Genomic DNA, 18,985 nt, shown 5'->3' on the forward strand with positions numbered 1-18,985 from the left:
CCAAAACCAATACAGAATTGTAAAGTAAAAATTAAAAATAAATAAATTAATTAATTAAAAAAAAAAATGAAATGACAGTGCCTCTGATTGAATCATTCCCACAGATGCAATATGAAGAGATTGAAGCAGAAGACAACATGTCCACAGGGACACAATTTGCACTACTGGGGTATTCTGAACTTCCAAACCTCCAAGGGTTATCATTTGGGGTGTTCACCATCATTTACATCATTATTTTAATTGGAAATGGCCTCTTCATAATAATAACGAGGCTTGACCCAGAACTGCACAAACCCATGTATTTTTTTCCTGGCAAATTTTTCCTTCTTGGAAATCTGTTACATGTCCATCACTCTCCCTAGGAGTCTGGTAACCTTTTGGACTCAGAACAGAAGAATATCTATCCTGGATTTTGCCACCCAAATGTGCTTCTTCCTTATCCTTGGAACCACTGAGTGTCTCCTCCTGGCAGTGATGACCTATGACTGCTATGTGGTCGTGTGTGACTCTCTGCACTATCCCTTGGTCATGACCCCAAAGTCCTGCCTCCAGCTGGCTGCGGGCTCCTGGGTCAGTGGAATCCCAGTGCAGATAGGGCAATCAATCCCATGATATACAGCCTTTGGAACAAGGATGTGATTGCAGCACTGAGAAAATTATTACTGAAAAAAGTAGTGTGATGAGGTTATTTTTAAATGCTTTAAATACTGGCCACAGGGTTATCAGAGAAATTTTTAAAGATCTGTACATTTCCCTGTTTAGAAGTTAACCACTTCTTTTTATACTATATTTTTCAGTTCAGTTCAGTTGCTCAGTTCAGCTCATTTGCTCTGACTCTTTGCAGCCCCATGGACTGCAGCACTCCAGGTCTTCCTGTCCATCACCAACTCCTGGAGTTTGCTAAAACTCATGTCCGTCGAGTAAATGATGCCATCCAACCATCTCATCCTCTGTCGTCCCCTTCTCCTCTCATCTTCAATCTTTCCCAGCATCAGGGATTTTTCAGATGAGTCCATTCTTCCCATCAGGTGGCCAAAGTATTGGAGTTTCAGCTTCGGCATCAGTCCTTCCAATGAATACTCAGGACTGATCTCCTTTAGGATGGACTGGTTGGATCTCCTTGCAGTCCGAGGGACTCTCACGAGTCTTCTCCAGCACCACACAGATCAGCCTTAATTATTCCTGTATCCCCCCCCCCCTGCCGCTCCCATTCCTCCAGGTCATCACCTGAGGCTGGGCTCCCTGTGCTGCACAGCAACTTCCCACCAGCTATCATTCTCACGCCTGATTGTATATGTATGTTGATGCTACTTTCTCCATTCATCTCACTCTCTCCCTCCCCCACTGTGTAAATCCATTTCCTACATCTATGTCTCCACTCCCTTCCTGCAAGTAGGTTCATCAGTATCATTTTTCTAGATTCCATATATATGTATTACTTAGTAAAGACGGTTTTACAAAATCCTGGAACACTGCTGTCCCAGGAGTTAGATCATTGATTTTTTTTTTTACATCTGTTTTGTCTTTATTGAAACCAGGATTTTTTCTGCATACCTTTCCCATAAACAATATTGTGTACATTATCTTCTGGCCTTGGAGGCCTGTTAACGTTTTATGGCCCTCTATTGATAAAGGCTGCTCAACCAGAAAACTTATTTTCCCTTGAAATGTTTTTTCTTTATATTTGTAATCTATCTCAGTTTCAGAAAATGTTAAACACAGTTACATTTCTCACAGAGCAATGGTGCAGTAAGTTACAAGAAAGAACCAATTAGCTTAAAGGTCTGATATGGTTAATTTCAAGGCTACATTTGTTTTTCTTACATTCCAACTATGTTAACTAATGCACTCCCAGGTGCACAATGGATAAGAGATATGGAAACTTAGCAACAAACATTGGCCCAGTAATTAAATCCTACACCAGCACTACTCTAATAACTTTTAACTCTTTGAATCTTTACCAAATTTAGAACAAGTCATTCAGCTACTGTTTTTCCCTTCATTTTTAAAGAACAAAATTAAAATGAGTATGAAGCTTATTTAAAAGCTAGCCATACCATCCCACCAGAAGTGTTGCTGTGTGAAATAAATAAATGTGTTTTGTTACACAGGCTTGAATATGATTTTAAAGAAGAAAATACACATTCATGTTTCACAGTGTTTGGTGGTGGTAGATAGTACATTTTTAGTGGCTTTTCAGGTGGTGCAGAAGCTCTTTTGTGGTAGGAAATATTTCTCCGAAGTGCAGGTTTTGGTATTTTAATGTGTGTGTTATGACTGTGTGCTTCGATGTTTAAACAGTACTTTTCTCTGCTGTGTATGTATTCAACACAACTTCATCTGCTGTAAGAACTTTGGTGAATATAATCAGCTGTGACTACAGACACATCTCATTAGTACTTTGCAAGAATTTAATATCCTCATGGTGTCAATATGAGAGCAGTTAAAGAGGTCTTATTTTAAAGAAAATAATTGCATGCTGCTGTGGGCATAGATTTCATAGTTAAAAATCCTATAGCTAGATATTTGACAGCATTTTTGCACTAATATCTACTATTTTTTTAAAGTGTTTCATATTGTCATCCAGTTTGTTGCTATGCCTATATGATTTTAACATTAAAAAGCATTGTTGAACATGCAGGCTTTGCAGATTTTATTTACAATTTGGCTTACAAAGAATATGACCACATCATCATTATTTGAAATAATGGTGAAATCAAAGTTGGGAAAACTATTTCCACAGGTTATGATTCAGTTCAATTCAGTTCAGTCACTCAGTCGTGTCCGAATCTTTGCGACCTTATGGCCTGCAGCACGCCAGACTTCTCTGTCCATCACCAACTCCCAGAGCTTACTCAAACTCATGTCCATTGAGTCAGTGATGCCATCCAACCTTCTCATTCTCTGTCCCCTTCTTCTCCTGCCTTAAATCTTTCCCAGCATGAGGGTCTTTTCAAACAAATCAGCTATTAGCATCAGGTGGCCAAAGTATTGGAGTTTCAGCTTCAGCATCAGTCCTTCCAATGAATATTCAGGACTGATTTCCTTTAGGATTCACTGATTTGATCTCCTTGCAGTCCAAGGAACTCTCAAGCGTCTTCTCCAATACCACAGTTCAAAAGCATCAATTCTTTGAGGCTCAGCTTTCCTTATAGTTCAACTCTCAAATCCATACATGACCGCTGGAAAAACCATAGCTTTGACTAGATGGACCTTTGTCAGCAAAGTAATATCTCTGCTTTTTAATATACTGTCTAGGTTGGTCATAGCTTTTCTTCTAAGGAGCAAACCTTTTTTTATTTCATGGCTGCAGTCACCATCTGAAGTGATTTTGGAGCCCCTCAAAATAAAGTCTCTCACTGTTTCCATTGTTTCCCCATCTATTTGCCATGAAGTGATGGGATGGGATGCCATGATCTTAGTTTTCTGAATGTTAAGCTTTAAGCTTTTTCACTCTCCTCTTTTATTTTCATCAAGAGGCCCTTCAGTTTTTCTTTGCTTTCTGCCATAAGAATGGTGTCATCTGTGTATCTGAGATTATTGATATTTCTCCCAGCAATCTTCATTCAAGCTTGTGTTTCATCCAGCCCAGCATTTCTCATGATGTACTCTGCATATAAGTTAAATAAGCAGGATAACAGTATAGCCTTGGCATATTCCTTTCCCAATTTGGAACCAGTCTGTTGTTCCATGCCCAGTTCTAACTGTTGTTTTTTGTCCTGCATACAGATTTCTCAGGAGGCTGGTCAGGTGGTCTGGTATTCCCATCTCTTTAAGAATGTTCTACAATGTGTTTTGATCTACACAGTCAAAGGATTTGGCGTAATCACTAAGGCAAAAGTTGATTTTTTTCTGGAACTCTATTGCTTTTTCAATGATCCATCGGATGTTGCCAATTTGATCTCTGGTTCCTCTGCCTTTTCTAAATCCAGTTTGAACATCTGGAAGCTTATGGCTCATGTACTGCTGAAGCCTGGCTTGGAGACTTTTGAAGTTTACTTTGCTAGCATGTGAGATGAGTGCAATTGTGCAGTAGTTGGAACAATCTTTGGCATTGTCTTTCTTTTGGATTGGAATGAAAACTGACCTTTTTCAGTCCTGTGGCCACTGCTGAGTTTTCCAAATTTGCTGGCATATTGAGTGCAGCACTTTCACAGCATCATTTTCCAGGATTTGAAATAGCTCCACTGGAATTCCATCACCTCCACTAACTTTGTTCATAGTTATGCTTTCTAAGGCCCATTTGACTTCACATTCCAAGATGTCTGGCTCTAGGTGAGTGATCACACCATCGTGATTATCTTGGTCTTGAAGATCTTTTTTGTACAGTTCTTCTGTGTATTCTTGCCACCTCTTCTTAATATCTTCTGTTTCTGTTAACTCCATACCATTTCTATTCTTTATCGAGCCCATCTTTGCATGAAATGTTCCTTGGTATTTCTAATTTTCTTGAAGAGATCTCTAGTCTTTCCCATTCTGTTGTTTTCCTCTATTTCTTTGCACTGATGACTGAGGAAAGCTTTCTTATCTCTTCTTGCTATTCTTTGGAACTCTCCATTCGGATGCTTATATCTTTCCTTTTCTCCTTTGCTTTTCACTTCTCTTCTTTTCACAGCGATTTATAAGGCCTCCACAGACGCCATTTTGCATCAATATAGTTTGTTTATTTATATTTCTTAGTAGTGTCTCACACTATGTCATATACCAGAGTTTGTTTACTCATTCCTTGGGTGAAGAACACGTGGCTGTTTCCAGAACTTCACTGTTATAACTGCCCTGAATGTTTGGTAATTGATTTTTGTGTAAATAGAGGTTTTCTTTTCTCTATAAAGTGGGACTTCTGGATAAATGTGTTTTGTAAGTGTGCAATTAACTTTATAATAAACAACCAAACTTCAGAAAATGTCTCAATTTTCCATTCCTACAAAAATGCACAGAAGTTCATTTGTCCTAAATCACCATCAGCATTATTATCTGTGCATTTTTTTGTTGTTTTGTTTTCATTAGTTTTTTCAACTTTAATGTGTCTAGTGATATTTCATTTTTTAATTTTGATTTTCCAAATCAAACTCAGTAATTTCACAATGAATTTTTCATGGTGTAATTTGTCATCTGTACATCTTCTTTGATGAATTATCTGTTCAAATTGTTTTCTAACATTTTACTTGTGCTGTTGATTTCCTTATTACAGAATTTTAAGATTTTTATATATTTATATGTAAATACAAAAAGTATATATGCAATGCATATGTATTCATATATATTTATATTCACTGGCAGGCTTCCTTGGAAGTTCAGTGGTAAAGAATCCACCTGCCAAGCAGGATATAAGAGTTTAATCTTTAGGTGGGGAAGATCCCCTGGAGAAGGAAATGGCCATCTACTTCAGTATTCTTGCCTGGGAAATCCCATGGACAGAGGAGCCTGAGGGGCTATAGTCCATGAGGTTTCAAAAGAGTCAGACATGACTTAGGGACTAAACAACAACAATATTCACTGACAGATTACAAAATCAAAGAAAGCCATTATCAAAAAATTTTACTGGCAGGATTTAAGCTGATAGAGCTGCTCAGCTACACATGTATGCTACGTTTCATGAAAAGAGACTTCTAACAAGGAGTCTGACTCCATATTTGATGTTTGACTGTGGACAGCTTTTAAAGTACAGAGATAAGTCAGTTGAAATGGCCCAGTGTAAATAAAAGGGGAACCTCTAAGACTCAAACTCATTATACAGAAACCATTTGAAAGAGAAGGGGATTTATTTATTTATTTATTGTAATTGCTTTTGAACTGTGGTGTTGGAGAAGATTCTTGAGAGTCCCTTGGACTGCAAGGAGATCCAACCAGTCCATTCTGAAGGAGATCAACCCTGGGATTTCTTTGGAAGGAATGATGCTAAAGCTGAAACTCCAGTACTTTGGCCACCTCATGCGAAGAGTTGACTCATTGGAAAAGACTCTGATGCTGGGAGGGATTGGGGGCAGGAGGAGAAGGGGACGACAGAGGATGAGATGGCTGGATGGCATTACTGACCCTATGGACATGAGTTTGAGTGAACTCCAGGGGTTGGTGATGGGCAGGGAAGCCTGGTGTGCTGTGTTTCATGGGGTCGCAAAGAGTCGGACATGACTGAGCGACTGAACTGAACTGAGGGCCAGAATGTGCCTTCCTCTTCTCATCTTCCCCATTCTTCTGTACCCGCACAGACCGCTGCAGCCAGTCCTTGGGGAGCAGACTCTCCGAGCTGACACTGGTGGCTTGCGTCCGGTGGGGCTGTGTAAACAGCGATGCCTGGCGAGCCTGCCCAGACCTGTCCACCTGAAGGCTCCCTGAACACTCCCTCCTGGGGGCTGGCCTTGCACAGCCCCAGGTTCAGGCTGTGGTTCACCTGGGAGAGAATGGCTGTAGCTGGACCCTCCTATAGTCAGAGATGATGGGGGCCCCAGCAGCCCTGGCCTCCCCAGGAAGACAGGAGGACCTTTGTTTTGCCTCTGGTCAAGCCTTCTGGGCTCAGAGAGTACAGACTGGTCCAGAGGCAGCATGTTCCCACTCCCGGCGTACAAGCTGCAGGGAACAGGGACGAAGGATTCCATCCCCCACCCACCCATCCACCCGCCCATCACCAAGGAGCTGCACAATGCCCTGGGGCCCTTGGTTTATGTCCTTGCTTTGTCTTCCACCTTCATCCATCCCCTTTCTCCAGATCAAGTTGATTCAGGAAGCGGGGTGGGGGGTGGCAGGGGACCATATAACATCCAGCTGAAGACTAGCAGGGGTGTACTCTTTCTGCCCCCTTCTGATGCCTATGTCAGAAGCTTTCTCTATCTCCTTTAAGCTTTAATAAACCTTTATTACACAAAAGCTCTGAGCAATCAAGCCTCGTCTGGCCCCATATTGAATTCTCCTCTGGAGGCCATGAATCCCAGTGTCTTTTCATTCAGCAACAACCTTTCACAAGCAAATTATTTTAAGAAAAAAAAAGTGGAACTCTGCTGATGTAGAAAACTCATCTCCATGCATAATTATTTTAAAGTAGTCACTTTTGCACATATGAGCTATTGTAGTTTAGTCGCCAAGTTGTGTCCCACTCTTGGGACCCCATAGGCTGTAGCCTGCCAGGCTCCTCTATCCATGGGATTCTCCAGGCAAGAATACTGGAGTGAGTTGCCATTTCCTTCTCCAGGGGATCTTCCTAACCCAGGAATCTAACCCAGGTCTCCTGCACTGCAGGCAAATTCTTTACCAACAAAGCTGCAAGGGAAGCCCATGTATATCCAAAGAAAAATCCCCAAAGCAGGTATATTTCTATTCTTTGTATATCATTCTCCACTTTAATAGACAGAAGTACTGAGTGATCAATATTTTAAAAACACTACCTGCCCAAATCCTTTTATCAAGGGGTTTACAAAATAAAAAATAAACATTGCTCTTATTCTTGAGGCTTTAAATGTAGTAAAGAGATTCTTACATGATTAAAATAAGCATAATTCAGAGCAGGGTGCACTACTTAGAGAATATGAGGAAGTTGCAAAGTTAATGAAATATTCCTGGACATGTGGTTGGAGGATGGGAATAAAAGGTTCTCTGGTGATGAAGTCTGCTTGAAAGATAGCACTGACAGAATGAAACAGCATCATTATTTTTAATAGCTAAAGAGTAGAAATAACCAGATGCTCATCCGCCTAAAGACTGGGTCAATAAACTGTGTTATATCCATAAAATGAAATATTATTATGCTAACTAATAAAACAGATTTCTGACACAGTACAACGTGGCTGATATTATATTTACCTATGTATTTTACTGAAGCAAATATAATATTTTACTAAAGAAAAGAAGCCTGACAGGAAAATAAATAATATATTGCGTGCTTCTGTTTGTATTCAATACCAAGAATAGGAAACCACACAGACTCAGAATGTAGACTAGAGGTTTCAGGGGTGGGGGAGGTTTCAGAGATGAGCAAGTGCTAATAGATATAGTTTTCTTATGAGACTAATGAACATTTTCTGAATGCAGATGCTGGTGATAACTGAACAACCTTGAAAATATAATACAAAGAAAACAAAAAAGTGTATACATTAGAAGGGTGAATTTTATGGTATATGTATTACATTTCAATATTAAATATAATACAGTTGAAATACAATTAAATTCCTAAATGAGGTATGAAGAATAAAGTTTAAAAAACACAATGAACAATCCAAAGGCATTGGAAATGATTGAGGGAGATCTTTTTGAGTTTCATTATGTTTCCTTTTGAATTAGAGAAGAAGGAGATTCAGGGTAACTGTAAAACAATCCTACAAAGAATTCAAAGTATCTTTCTTACCATAGAGCAATTTGGTGACAATAGTGAAGCACAAAAGCTCAGCTTTTGCCAAGCTGTTTCTGAGTTCACAACAGAATATACATATACAGAAGCAGGAAAATAATAAATAAAAGTGTATGAGCATTAACTGCAGGGATTTAAATCCCAGTGTACCCGGTAAAATAAAAGGCTATCTGCCTATTGTTCAGCTACCCAAGACTTCATCTCAGGTAGGTTTCCAGTTCCTAAGTTAAAGAATGTAGGATAAACTACTTAATTTTCAGAGAAAAAAAATTATAAGTGAAACATTTTATGCTAACTTACCATTAAAACCTGCATTTAATGACTAGAAAGACATAGAGAGTCAGACATGACTGAGCGACTGAACTGAACTGAGTCATATATTAATGACTAGAAATAATATTGGGCAAGTGTATACAGAAATTTAAGGTATGTTTTGTTTTATTAAAAAGTTCGTGTAAATACCACAATAAAAATAAAAAACGGACAAATTCATCTCCATGTGAACCATGAGCATGTATACTTAGGTAGGTAAAAGGAAAAAGTTAATTACTTACATTCTATTCTCATATATATTAAAATATATAAAATACATGATCCCACATAAATATACACATATAGCAAGGTATATGTTGTTTAGAAGTATTTATTGTTCCTCTACTCATTTCTATTTTATAACCTAGAAAAGTCATTAAAAAGATAAATGGATGCAAATGTATGTGATAGATTCTGTTATTTTCACTTATTTTTGTCTCTTTTATTCTGTTCTTCAAGATATTCATCCTTAACAACAACCATTCCACAAATAGATAATGAGCATTGTGGGAAAGCAGTAAAAATATCTCTAGAAAACTAGATCAATAATACTTATTTTACATCTCAGAAAATACTAAACACAACATAGACTAAAAGCTGTAGCAATTATTATTTTTATTATTTCTAGTCCTTGATATAATCACTATTTCTGGAACTAAGGCAAAGACTCAAACCAATCATGCTTTCTTGAGAAACAGAAAAAATGTAATCATTTTTTAAATCATATTTTGTATCCAGGTTTAAATTTTCCAGCATGGGAAATGCTTAGTCCTTAGATCTCACAGCCTGGCCTAACACTGGTGTTTCTTCCACATTATTATTATTATTATTATTATTTTACAATACTGTATTGGTTTTGCCATATATCAACATGAATCCGCCATGGGTGTACATAAGTTACCACTCCTGAACCCCCCTCCCACTTCCCTCCCCATATCATCCCTCTGGGTTATCCCAGTGCACCAGCCCCAAGCATCCTGTATCCTGCATCAAACCTAGACTGGCGATTTGTTTCTTACCTGATAGTATACATGTTTCAATGCCATTCTCCCAAATCATCCCACCCTCTCCCTCTCCCACAGAGTCAAAAAGTCTATTCTGTACATCTGCTTTTCTTTTGCTGTCTCGCATACAGGGTTATCATTACCATCTTTCTAAATTCCATATATATGTGTTGGTGTACTGTATTGGTGTTTTTCTTTCTGGTATACTTCAGTCTGTATAATCGGCTCCAGTTTCATCCACCTCATTAGAACTGATTCAAATGCATTCTTTTTGATGGCTGAGTAATACTCCATTGTGTATATGTACCACAACTTTCTTATTCATTCATCTGCTGATGAACATCTAGGTTGCTTCCATGTCCTTGCTATTATAAACAGTGCTATTTTGAAGAGGTAATGTGAGTTAAATTTATCACAAGCTCCTCCCTGAGACAAGAAAAGCAATGCTCAGAGATGAGCTTGTATAAAATAACCTACTCATGAATGACATCTACATTTAAGGGGAAACAGTGGAAACAGTGGAAACAGTGGCTGACTTTATTTGGGGAGGGCTCCAAAATCACTGAAGATGGTGATTGCAGCCATGAAATTAAAAGATGCCTACTCTTTGGAAGGAAAGTTATGACCAAACTAGACAGCATATTAGAAAGCAGAGACATCACTTTACCAACAAAGGTCTGTCTAGTCAAGGTTATGGTTTTTCCAGTATTCATGTACAGATGTGACAGTTGGACTATAAGGAAAGCTGAGTGCCAAAGAATTGATGCTTTTGAACTGTGGTGTTGGGGAAGACTCTTGAGAGTCCCTTAGACTGCAAGGAGATCCAACCAGTCCATCCTAAAGCATATCAGTCCTGGGTGTTCATTGGAAGGACTGATGTTGAAGCTGAAACTCCAATACTTTGGCCACCTGATGCTAAGAGCTGACTCATTTGAAAAGACCCTGATGCTGGGAAAGATTGAAGGCAGGAGGAAAAGGGGAAGACAGAGGATGAGATGGTTGAATGGAATCACTGATTCAATGAACATGAGTTTGGATAAACTCTGGGAGTTGGTGACAGACAGGGAGGCCTGGCGTGCTGCATTCCATGAGTTTGCAAAGAACTGGACATGACTGAGCAACTGAACTGAACTGAACTGAACAGATAGCAATCTACCTTTAAACAGTGGATATCCATGATCTAGATTATTTTGTAATTATAAAAACACAAATACAAACAAAAATCACCTTCCTTTTTATGATATTTTGCAGTTGTGCAGAAATGTTCCACATCCTTGTATCATTTTCTTAATCATTTTTTAAAAGTTTACATCAGAACAAAGAAGGATGGATAGAGGGAACTGCTCCTCTCTGACTGAACTCATTTTCTTGGGAATTACTGATAACACTGAGAATAAGATGGCTCTTTTTACCATGGTTCTACTTGTTTATCTTATTCACCTTCTGGCAAACCTTGGAATGATAACCCTGATTATGATGGATCCCCAGCTGCACACATCCATGTATTTTGCCTTAGCCACCTCTTCTTCTGTGACCTCTGCTATTCCACAACAATTGTGCCCAAGATGCTGGTGGACCAATTTTCCAAGAACAAGTAAATCTCCTTCAGTGGCTGTGCTCTGCAGTTCTTTGTCTTCTATATCTCTATAAATTCTGAATCTCTTCTGCTGGCAGTGATGGCCTATGACTGGTACAAGGCCATCAGCAGCCCCTTGCTCTATGTGGTCAGTATGTCCAGCGGGGTGTGCTCCCTGCTCTTGGCTGGGGTTTACTTGGTGGGAATGGCAGATGCTCTGATACACACGACATTAGCATTCCGCTTATGTTTCTGTGGGTCAAATGAGATTAGCCATTTCTTTTTTTTTTTTTTTTTTTTTTGCTTATAATGTAATGTTTATTTAACTCGAAAAACAAGACTATTCGCTCAGTCGTATCTGACTCTTTGCGACCCCGTGGACTGTAGCCCACCAGGCTCCTCCATCCATGGGATTCTCCAGGCAAGAATACTGGAGTGGGTTGCCATTTCCTTCTCCAAGATTAGCCATTTCTTCTGTGATTTAGCTCCACTTTTCCTCCTTTTCTGCTCTGATATACAGGTCAACAAGTTGGTGTTATTCATTATTTTTACCTTTATTGCACTGAGAACCATTTCAGGAGTCCTTGTCTCTTATTGTTATACTATATTTTCAGTCTTGAAGATCCACTCTGTTGAGGGGAGGTTCAAAGCTTTTTCCACTTGCACCTCCCACCTAACTGCAGTGGCAGTTTTCCAGGGAACTATGCTCTTTTTGTTTTTCAGGCCTAGTTCATCCTAATTCTCTAGATCAAGACAAGATGACTTCATTGTTTGACACTTTTGTGTCTCCAGTGTTAAACCCTATGATTTACAGTCTATGGAACAAAGATGTGAAACAGGCTCTGGAAAAAGTGAAACTTAAAGGTGGGGCTAAAAGTTTATATTTCACACATATAAACACATTTGGTGTTTTGTATTTATAGAATTATATTTCATCATACAAGAGAACCAGAAATTTCCCAATGCTTACAATGTTATAAATGAGCATTTGTTGTATAGCCCAAATTTTAGAAATTCTATAGTTTCCAAATACAGCATGCTCATATTTATCAAGAATTTATATATGGCTCCTCCACTTTGTTGAAAACTTTCTGGAATTTTCTAACTTGATCAAATATCATTGGTTTATTCTTTCATCCAACCAACATTTCAATTTGCCTGAAGATTTGTTATGTGCTTCCTGAGAAATTTTTGAGCATTCTTTATATTTAATGGGACATACTGTAGTTTCTGTACTAATGAATATAAGCTAGTATCACCAGCAAGCAATAACTAACTAAACAGGTAAGTAACTCAATAGAAGCCTAACAATCATGAAATAAAATATTGAGTGTTATGACTCCAAAGCAAAATCTAAAACTGATATGTCTTTGGATAGATATATTCAGTTACAAATCTAAAAATTATTCAAGTAGTAAATGAAACAATATTAGTCAGGGAATCTGATAATTAAATGAGCTATAAGGTGGACAAGCTCATGTATTTTAGAAGTAAAGAAGCCTTATTTGCCAAAACATGGAAGAACCATGAAGTCATTACCTTAAGTGAAGTCAGACAGTGAAAGATAACTACTGTATTATCTCACACGCATGTTAAATACAAAAGGATTAATTTATAGAAATAGAGAGTATATTGATTGCTTCCAAAGTCTGGTAGGTGAAAGAAGTTTGAAATATTTGTCACAGTGTACAACTTTTCTGTTTTATGATGAAAAAGTTCTGGGACTCTAATGTATACTATGACTTCAGTTAACAATTCTGTATTTTAAACTTTAAATTTTCTAGAAAAGTAGATTTTAACTGTCCTCATTATACACACACTCCAAATGGTAACTATGTGAATTCATGAATGTGTTGACTAATCTTATGTGGTGATCATGTCACAGTGCATTCTCAGTCACTTCAGTCATGCCCAACTCTTTGAGACCCCATGGACTGTGGTCTGTTAGACTCCTCTGTCCATGGGGATTCTCCAGGCAAAATACTGGAGTGGGTTGCAATGCCCTCCTCCAGGGGATCTTTCGGACCCAAGAATTGAAACCATGTCTCTACGTCTCCTGTGTTGGCAGGCAAGATCTTTGCCACTTGCACCCCCTGGGAAGCCCAGTCATAATGTACACAGGTGTCTAATCCTCACTGTGTACACCTGATACATGCTAATTGTCATTTTGTCTGAATAAAGCTTTAAAAAAAGAAAAAGAAATTTTAGAGGGCAGTGGAAAGGACCTTGATAAAGTACATCAATGGGCTATCATCATCAATTATCAATATTTTTATCACTATCTCCATGACAATTTCTTTCTCTTCTTTCCTCTTCTTGACCCTTATTGAATGTCCTCTTTATCTCTTTGTCATTCACAAACAACCATCTACTTAAAGCATTATTTTATTTCACCTTTTCTGTGAGAAATCGACTTCATTATCCAAAAAAAACTCCATGTTGTCTAGATCACAATGGAGGAATAAACAAATACATAATAAACTGAAAACACTAGATAACATTTTTGAGTATTAATTTTATCTCAGTGACAAAATCAACAGAGGGATAACATTAACATATAAAGTATTTGCATACACTCAACAGATTTTTTGGAAGATACATAAAGTAGTGTGGATACTAATATAATGGATTGACGAAGACATTCGTATTAATTACACTAGGAGTAAAGAGCTATAAGTTCTTTTTTTAATTTTTATTTTTACTTTATTTTGCTTTACAATACTGTATTGGTTTTGCCATACATTGACATGAATCCACCATGGGTGTACATGAGTTCCCAAACATGAACCCTCCTCCCACCTCCTACCCCATATCATCTCTCTGGATCATCCCTGTGCACCAGCCCCAGGCATCGTGTATCCTGCATCAAACATAGACTGGCAATTCATTTCTTACATGATACTACACATATTTCAATGCCATTCTTCCAAATCATCCCACCCTCTCCCTCTCCCTGAGTCCAAAAGTCCGATCTACACGTCTGTGTCTCTTTTGCTGTCTCACATACAGGGTCATAATTACCATCTTTCTAAATTCCATATATATGTGTTAGTATACTGTATTGGTATTTTTCTTTCTGGCTTACTTCACTCGGTATAATTGGCTCCAGTTTCATCCACCTCATTAGAACTGATTCAAATGCATTCTTTTTAATGGCTGAGTAATACTCCATTGTGTATATGTACCACAGCTTTGTTATCCATTCATCTGCTGATGGACATCTAGGTTGTTTCCATGTCCTGGCTATTATAAACAGTGCTGCGATGAACATTGGGGTACATGTGTCTCTTTCTATTCTGGTTTCCTCAGTGTGTATGCCCAGCAGTGGGATTGCTGGGTCATAAGGCAGTTCTATTTGCAATTTTTTAAGGAATCTCCACACTGTTCTCCATAGTGGCTGTACTAGTTTGCATTCCCACCAACAGTGTAAGAGGGTTCCCTTTTCTCCACACCCTCTCCAGCATTTATTGCTTGGAGACTTTTTGGATCACAGCCATTCTGACTGGTGTGAAGTAGTACCTCATTGTGGTATTTGACTATTTTATTTGCTTTTTTTCCTTTTTTATTGAAGGCTAGAGCATTAACTATGTTCCTTATGAAAGTGTGAATTTGACCATATATTTGAAAAATCTCTTAAAACAGAAAAGCATTCTTAATTATTCATTAAAATTGTAAAAGATAAAAGCCACTGAAGTTCTTAGGCTTTCTCACTGCCATTGTAAAATGCCCTTATGAGAAAATATCTTAGAATGGCAATAAAGCCTAAAGAATGTCTCTGTTATACACGGTGGTATTTGTGAGACATTATGACATGTTAGGAAAAGGTCTCATGGTGAATGAAGAGCCACAGAGAATTCTTATTTTAGATAAAAGTTTTAAAAGTCTAACTCTATTGTATTTCATTAATTCACCTAAATTCTTTTGGAATTGTGGCTTATAGGCAACATTATGGCAGAAAACCTCTGAAATATAATAAAGTCCAAACAAAATAGGATGTCATCATGTTGCCATGAATAACACATTTCCATCTACATAACAGAAATTTATTATTGCATCTAAAGAATTATTTTATCTAAGTATTAACCCATTTTATTAGATATACTTATGTCATATAAAAATGTAAAAAAAAAAATTCATCCCATTAAATGGAAGACCAAAAATAGAATTGACTGATTCTACTTCTCCCAGAAATTATATGCTTAAGTAACAAATTATGGAAATATATTTTAAGTAATTTATAACTCAAAAGTTTGAGCAAGAATGTATAATACTATTCTATCAGGATTCTGCAAAATAAGGAAACTTCCACTAAAAATTTTGGTGTATTTTAGTCTGTCTGCCAAAGAATGCTCAAACTACCGCACAATTGCACTCATCACACACACTAGTAAAGTGATGCTCAAAATTCTGCAAGCCAGGCTTCAGCAGTACATGAACTGTGAAATTACAGATGTTCAACTTGGTTTAAGAAAAGGCAGAGGAACCGGAGATCAACTTGCCAACATCCACTAGATCATGGAAAATGCAAGAGAGTTCCAGAAAAACATTTATTTCTGCTTTATTGACTATTCCAAAGTCTTTGCCTGTGTAGATCACAATAAACTGTGGAAAATTCTGAAAGAGATGGGAATACCAGATCACCTGACCTGCCTCTTGAGAAACCTGTATGAAGGTCAGGAAGCAACAGTTAGAACTGGACATGGAACAATACACTGGTTCCAAATAGGAAAAGGAGTATGTCAAGGCTGTATATTGTCACCCTGCTTATTTAACTTATATGAAGAGCACATCATGAGAAATGCTGGGCTGGAAGAAGAACAAGCTGGAATCAAGATTGCTGGGAGAAATATCAATAACCTCAGATATGCAGATGACACCACCCTTATGGCAGAAAGTGAAGAGGAACTAAAAAGCCTCTTGATGAAAGTGAAAGAGGAGAGCGAAAAAGTTGGCTTAAAGCTCAACATTCAGAAAACGAAGATCATGGCATCCAGACCCATCACTTCATGGGAAATAGATGGGGAAACAGTAGAAACAGTGCCAGACTTTATTTTTTTGGGGGGGCCCAAAATCACTGCAGATGGTGACTGCAGCCATGAAATTAAAAGACGCTTACTCTTTGGAAGAAAAGTTATGACCAACCTAGATAGCATATTCAAAAGCAGAGACATTACTTTGCCGACTAAGGTACGTCTAGTCAAGGCTATGGTTTTTCCAGTAGTCACGTATTGATGTGAGAGTTGGACTGTGAAGAAGGCTGAGTGCCGAGGAATTAATGCTTTTGAACTGTGGTGTTGGAGAAGACTCTTGAGAGTTCCTTGGACTGCAAGGAGATCCAACGAGTCCATTCTGAAAGAGATCAACCCTGGGATTTCTTTGGAAGGAATGATGCTAAAGATGAAGCTCCAGTACTTTGGCCACATCATGCGAAGAGTTGAGTCACTGGAAAATACTTTGATGCTGGGAGGGATTGGGGGCAGGAGGAGAAGCGGACGTCCGAGGATGAGATGGCTGGATGGCATCACTGACTCGATGGATGTGAGTCTGAGTGAACTCCGGGAGTTGGTGATGGACAGGGTGGCCTGGCTTGCTGCGATTCATGGGGTTGCAAAGAGTTGAACACGACTGAGCGACTGAACTGAACAGTTCTCTAATACCAGATACAATCCTTTTGCCATGAGATACTTGATTGATCATTTGAATGAAAAGAAAATTTAAATACTCTTAACACAGAAAAAAAATAATGTGAATATTAAATGATATAAATCATCATCTGTTTAGACCAACAGTAATATGAAGAACTCTTCTTGGGATCAACCATGGTGTATAAATGGGTCTCTGTGGCTTCTTTAAAACTAAAATTGGAGATGACCATTCTTCAGTTTACTGCATGCCTAAATGTCTCTTTGTATTGTTGCTCAGAATGTCTATTATTCCTACAATGAGTTACACAGATAGTCAAAAATAAGTGAAATTTGTGTGTCCTCCATGATATGGTGAATATGCTCATATGTGTTTCTTCTATCAATTTTCATAACTGCTTCTAAGGTGGACTTCAATCTACTCACTTGATTGTAGAGGAAACAAGATGTAAGGTGCCCAGAAATATACTCCAGATCAAGAAGTTGCAACTGGAGAAGAATCTGATAATATGGCCTTTCTGATTCTCAAAACAACATGATTCACTGCTGTGCCCCCATTTTCAACTTTGTGCGGGAGAGTCTGCAGGACTATCCATTGCAGGGGAATTGAAGAAGGAGAAATTAAAGTGAGGAAAATGAGATGAAATGAAACATCAGTGAAAGCAGTGCCACATAGTTATTGATATTAAAGAGTTCAATATATTATCCTGTGTGAGGTGGTGTGTGTGATTATATGCGTATTTGTGTGTTGATGAATTTGCCTCATATATATGTTTCTGAAGTTATATTGAAGTAACTATAGTAATTATGATCTTATCAAAAGGAATTTACTAGTTAAACATTGTTTACTGTAGTATAAAAATCTAGAAAATGGGTTAAGCATACAGAGAAAAAAATCTAATAATATTTGGATATTAAATATGTGCCTAACCTTGCACAAGAGCCTTAACTTTTTAGATTTCTATTCCTTAATGTGTAAAATAAGTATAAATTGACAGTAGAGATCAGATCAAAAATTTGCAATGAGAATTGCAACCAATTTCTGCAAAGAAAAATTAGAGCACTGAGAACACTGCAGAAGTGTTCACTAAGTTTTAACCAATGTTAGTATTACTATTATTTACATCTAATGTGATTTCCTGAGATTGTTTTTCATCTGCAAGAGGAATGAAATAATAATACACATATATGTTGCTATCATGCCATGCATATAACAATCAATCATTAAAATATTCAGTAGTTATTATAAGTCATTGCATTTAAGTGATAAGCTTTTTCAAATATATTGTGGTATCTTCAGTATTTTGTCATTACTTTCCATTCAATATCTATGAAACTTTCAGTTCAGTTCAGTTCAGTCACTCAGTCGTGTCTGACTCTTTGCGACCCCATGAATCACAGCATGCCAGGCCTCCCTGTCCATCACCATCTCCCGGAGTTCACCCAGACTCACGTCCATTGAATCCGTGATACCATCCAGCCATCTCATCCTCGGTATCCCCATCTCCTCCTGCCCCCAGTCCCTCCCAGCATCAGAGTTTTTTCCAATGAGTCAACTCTTTGCATGAGGTGGCCAAAGTACTGGAGTTTCAGCTTTAGCATCATTCCTTCCAAAGAAATCCCAGGGTTGATCTCCTTCAGAATGGACTGGCTGGATCTCGTTGCAGTCCAAGGGACTCTCAAGAGTCTTCTCCAACACCACAGTTCAAAAGCATCAATTCTTCGGTGCTGAGCCTTCTTCACAGTCCAACTCTCACATCCCTACATGACCACAGGAAAAACCATAGCCTTGACTAGACGACCTTAGTTGGCAAAGTAATGTTTCTGCTTTTGAATATACTATCTAGGTTGATCATAACTTTTCTTCCAAGGAGTAAGTGTCTTTTAATTTCATGGCTGCCATCACCACTTGCAGTGATTTTGGAGCCCCAAAAAATAAAGTCTGACACTGTTTCCACTGTTTCCCCATCTATTTCCCATGAAGTGATGGGTCCGGATGCTATGATCTTCGTTTTCTGAATGTTGAGCTTTAAGCCAACTTTTCCGCTCTCCTCTTTCACTTTCATCAAGAGGCTTTTTAGCTCCTCTTCACTTTCTGCCATAAGGGTGGTGT

At 38.2% G+C, this 18,985-nt stretch overlaps 1 pseudogene; it reads left to right on the forward strand.

The window, feature by feature from the left end:
• Positions 1-18,985, forward strand: part of LOC120882208 — a 933,819-nt pseudogene that overhangs the window by 286,651 nt on the left and 628,183 nt on the right.

The sequence above is a fragment of the Oryx dammah genome, unplaced genomic scaffold (genome assembly GCF_014754425.2).
Source record: "Oryx dammah isolate SB20612 unplaced genomic scaffold, SCBI_Odam_1.1 HiC_scaffold_2, whole genome shotgun sequence".
Classification (NCBI taxonomy): domain Eukaryota; kingdom Metazoa; phylum Chordata; class Mammalia; order Artiodactyla; family Bovidae; genus Oryx; species Oryx dammah.